Below are 5,401 nucleotides of genomic sequence, written 5' to 3' on the forward strand. Positions count from 1 at the left end.
TTCGACGCCATTCCAACACATAAATAAACCAACACATAAATAAACCAAACATAAAATAAAAAATACACACACACACATCACTCATATATATATATATATATAACTACTCCAATAAAATAGTCGATGATACAATCAAGAAATATTTACATAAAATCAATAATATAACCAATACAACTCTTCCAACAATAGCAACTAAAACAAAGATACCGTTATATTAAACGAACCAAATGCACGACAACTACAAAGTGGATGAGACCCAATTTAAACGAATCGTTAAATCCAACATCTCCGTCTGCGACAATAACAATCAATTAAAACTCATCATATATTACAATACTAGTCGTATATCAAACCTCGTTATAAGGAATAGTCACAATCAACCAACACCTACGCTAGAGAGGACAAATGTTGTGTACCGTTTTATGTGCCCTATGCCACACAGTGTTGTGGAGAATTAATCGGTCACACACGTACTACTCTCTCTCGTAGACTTACAATGCATATACAGGACGGTGCAATAAAGAACCATATGGTTAGTGAACACCATATGCCTCTCACCAGGACCATTTTGGTTTCGAATAGTACGATACTTGACACTGAAATGCATCCTGGTCGACTTAAAATCCGTGAGGCCCTGTATATCAACAAACATAAACCCACTTTAAACAAGCAATCAAGCAGTTTCGACCACATCCTACAACTATTTTCTCAATACCGGGATCAGGCTCTACTGTGTAACGTTGTACGTGAGCAACCGTACTTGCCTGTATCACCACGATATGAATATCATTCGCAGGCAGACAGCTTTCTACCGGTCAATACACAATTTATAAGTGTACGTCGGAAATCTACTACACTTACATCTTTAACTACTCTATTACAGTCTTAATTAAATTTAATTCCCATTACATAATTCATAGTACATTTATCGTATTTCATTTTATTTACTAACATATTTATTTTAGTTTATTTTATTCCTACATACATTTTATAACCACATAATCTTAGTTATGCATTTAATTTGTGTAGAATATACTTAGCGTTCCATAATATTTTATACTAGTGATTACACCACATTCATCACACACGTATTGTTTATTTCCTATTCTTCCAACTTTCCAGTTTATTTTCATCTATTTTAACTTTTATTAATTAGTAACTTTTATTTAATTTCATGTTTTAGTATTAAATTTATCTTTTAGGTTACATCCTTCGCAAGGTACCATTTTAACTTCACTTTCAATTCCAATTTTATTTTTAATATCTTATCTGTCATGTCCGCCAAATAATTTACATAATTCGTTTAATTCTCATTTATTTTAATTAAATTTTTTATATTTCATTGGTTTTAGGCTCTGATGATGGCTACCTAGCCGAAACAACGTTGTCAGCTTCTAATATGTCACAATTTCACAATAAATATGAATGTCAAAAACTACGCTGTGTTGAGTCCATAATAAAAATATATATATATGTTGGTAATAGACCATAATTTTTACAATATTCTATAAATTCTACCGAATGTTTGGCGTTAATATGTTTGTAGTTCGTTTTTTCGATTTTTCTCACTAAAGTTTTTTGGTGAACGTTTAGTTTATTAAAATTCAAAATAAACTTATTTTTCGAATTCACGCTGCAAGTAAGGCCATATTTCGATTCCGAATGAATCATCGTCAGTGCTCCTTGCTGTATATATAGGGAAATATTGACTTTGTCAAGATTAACTTTGACGTTGTAAAAATTAACTTTGGTGTTGTAAAATTGAACTTTGATGCGAATTAGGTGTCAGGTTTCTTTATTGGCTGGTCATCTTCTTTGGTCTCCTTTTCTTCATCGATAGCATCATATTCTTCTTTGTCACTATTTACGATGCTAGTTTTTATTACTTTGTTTTCGTTGTTGGTTAAGCGCCGGGTTGGAAGTGAGGTTGTCATTTTTTGTTGTATATTTATTTTTGGTTTATTGATGTCGATTAGGACTGCTTCTGCAATTTTAAGATGCGTGTAGTTGCTGTTCTGGTATATTACTTTGGTGTTGCTGTCGAGGATTTCACGGCTAATTGTGATTGAGTGTGTTGAGTCCAAATGAGATTTGATAGCACCACTCTGTTTATGCATCGTAAGCCTTCTAAGTCAGTGAGGTAGTAGTAATCCCGATATATGAGTCATGTTGACGTGTACAGCCGTCAAAGGGGCAATTAAATTCATATATTACGTGATTACGCTTTAACTCAGAGTTATCTCTAGGACTGCAGTTGTTTTTCAGTATTAGGTGAGACGTCTTTTTATTGTTGTAATAAATTCGGAGTTTAACTTTACTATTTGGGTTGGTTGGTGTGACATTTTTATTGATGATATGCTTAAGAATAGCTTCATCTACCTTGTATGCTGTTGACATGTGATTTCTGTAATACAAGATGATGTCGTTATCTTGATTGTTGGTACTAGGAAGGTTATTGCTGTGTAGTAATTTGTTTTTAACAATCTTTTCAATAGAGTAAGTCTTATATCCATTGTTTACAAGCAGGTTAGTGACCCTCTTTAATTCAGCGTCGCGATTTTCAATATCGGAAGAGTGTGTGAATGCCCGGTTCACAAATGATTTTATTGTGCTGTCTTTAAATTGTTCAGTGCATTCACTTTGTCCATTCAAACAAATTCCTGTATTCGTTTCTTTGACATAGACCGCGGTTTTGAATCGTTCTTCGCCACGGGTGACCAACACATCGAGGAAAGGTAAACGTTGTTCCTTTTCACTTTCAATGGTAAACCTAAGTTTTGATTTGTTTAAGGTACCAAGAAGTTGGGTGATTTGTTCAGAATCGTTATAAGAGACAAAGGTATCATCCACGTATCTGGCGTAGATATTTGGTTTTAAACTTGCATTGTTTTTGAATGTTTCATTCTCCAGCTGTCCTATAGTAAAGTTAAACTCCGAATTTATTACAACAATAAAAAGACGTCTCACCTAATACTGAAAAACAACTGCAGTCCTAGAGATAACTCTGAGTTAAAGCGTAATCACGTAATATATGAATTTAATTGCCCCTTTGACGGCTGTGCACGTCAACATGACTCATATATCGGGATTACTACTAGAAGGCTTACGATGCATAAACAGAGTGGTGCTATCAAATCTCATTTGGACTCAACACACTCAATCACAATTAGCCGTGAAATCCTCGACAGCAACACCAAAGTAATATACCAGAACAGCAACTACACGCATCTTAAAATTGCAGAAGCAGTCCTAATCGACATCAATAAACCAAAAATAAATATACAACAAAAAATGACAACCTCACTTCCAACCCGGCGCTTAACCAACAACGAAAACAAAGTAATAAAAACTAGCATCGTAAATAGTGACAAAGAAGAATATGATGCTATCGATGAAGAAAAGGAGACCAAAGAAGATGACCAGCCAATAAAGAAACCTGACACCTAATTCGCATCAAAGTTCAACTTTACAACACCAAAGTTAATTTTTACAACGTCAAAGTTCATCTTGACAAAGTCAATATTTCCCTATATATACAGCAAGGAGCACTGATGATGATTCATTTGGAATCGAAATATGGCCTTATTTGCAGCATGAATTCGAAAAATAAGTTTATTTTGAATTTTAATAAACTAAACGTTCACCAAAAAACTTTAGTGAGAAAAATCGAAAAAACGAACTACAAACATATTAACGCCAAACATTCGGTAGAATTTATAGAATATTGTAAAAATATATATATATATATATATATATATATATATATATATATATATTTGGGTTCAGACTGGGTAATATGGTAGAGAAGTCAACAACAGTGGAAATGGAAACTAATTGAGCAAGAGGGGCACCATGCAACCATCTGATGAGTTTCATTATCCTTTACTTACATTTACTTCACATATTTCAAAGACTTTTCTATGAAGTCTTTTTCTCTTTACACAATAAGTAATTTGAGAATGGCAGAGGCTTTATTAATAGAAAATAGAAACCCTGTAATAAATATCCAACAACAGGCTGTAACGATCCTACCAACAAAGAAATTACTCACACAAAGAAACAATGGAACTTGAGTTCCTTTGTTAAAAATACTATAAATACAAGATGAACTACATATAACAATACATGCATTGTTATATGTATATATGTTATATCTGTATAACAGTCTGAACCCATATATGTATTGGTCTGCTCCAACCAACTGCGTTTATTACGCAATGTCAAAAAATCAATAAACACGTCTGTTCTTCAAAGTTTGATTTCCTCTTTCGTTTTTTCCAGACTGGATTATTGCAATGGTCTTTTTTATGGTGTCACCAAAAGGTCTTTTTCAAAGCTTCATCAATACAGGCCAAGATGGTTTTGGGTGGTTCGAGGTTCGATCATGTTACGCCTATTTTGAATAAGTTGCACTGGTTGAGGGTTGAGAAACGTGTTTTCTTCAAGTTAGCAGTTTTAATGTTTAAATGTGTCAATAATGCAGCATCTCCTTATCTCAAAGCAGCCTCAATAAGGGTAGCACTGATTTCTCCAACTGGAGAAGGGACTGGGAAATGTGTCCTAAAAAAACCTAGCCCAACAAAACCGTCTTGTTGGCTGACCGCGGCTGACTGGATATCCATTTTCTGCGGCAAAAATATACATAAATCTAAAAGGAAAATACTGAACCTTGCGGCATGGAACGTTTGCACATTGTTGGAGAATAGTGATCGACATGAACGTAGGACCGCCATCGTGGCGCGTGAGCTGGCTCGTTTTGAAATAGAGTAAGACAAGATTATCAGATGCTTCACAATTTGAAGAAAAAGGTGCCGGATACACTTTTTTCTGTCAGGGGCATCCGGCAGGAGAAGTGGAGTTGGATTTGCAATACGTAGCAAGCTAATAAAGTCTGTGTGTGAGACTCCCCATGGCATATCGCCCCATCTAATGAAAATGCAACTGAGTCTCGAGGGAGGACACACTGCTACGTTGATCAGCTGCTATGCGCCCACACTGGGAGCATCGGAGAAAAAAGATCGTTTCTATGAACAGCTTAACACAGCTGTGAATGCGACGCCTTTTGAACACCAGTTGTTTGTGCTGGGTGACTTAAACTTCAACGCACGAGTGGGTGTCGATCACGTGGTGATATTTCTCAATATCTGTATAACAGTCTCAAAGTCAACATCAGCAAAACCAAAGCAATGAACACTGGTGAACCCATCCAATCCACAGCTACTGGACGATGGCCCTGTTCAGTTTGTAAAGCTGGTGTAGATAACAATTCAATCAAGTGTCAGCAGTGTAATCATGTGGTGTCACAAACTTTGTTCAAAAATAATTGGTTCTTTATCTAAAGTGTCCAATTTTGTTTGTCCTGCTTGCATCAATCCTCAACAACAAATTCGAAATAGCACTG

The sequence above is a fragment of the Helobdella robusta genome (assembly GCF_000326865.2).
Source record: "Helobdella robusta unplaced genomic scaffold HELROscaffold_110, whole genome shotgun sequence".
Taxonomy (NCBI): Eukaryota; Metazoa; Annelida; class Clitellata; order Rhynchobdellida; family Glossiphoniidae; genus Helobdella; species Helobdella robusta.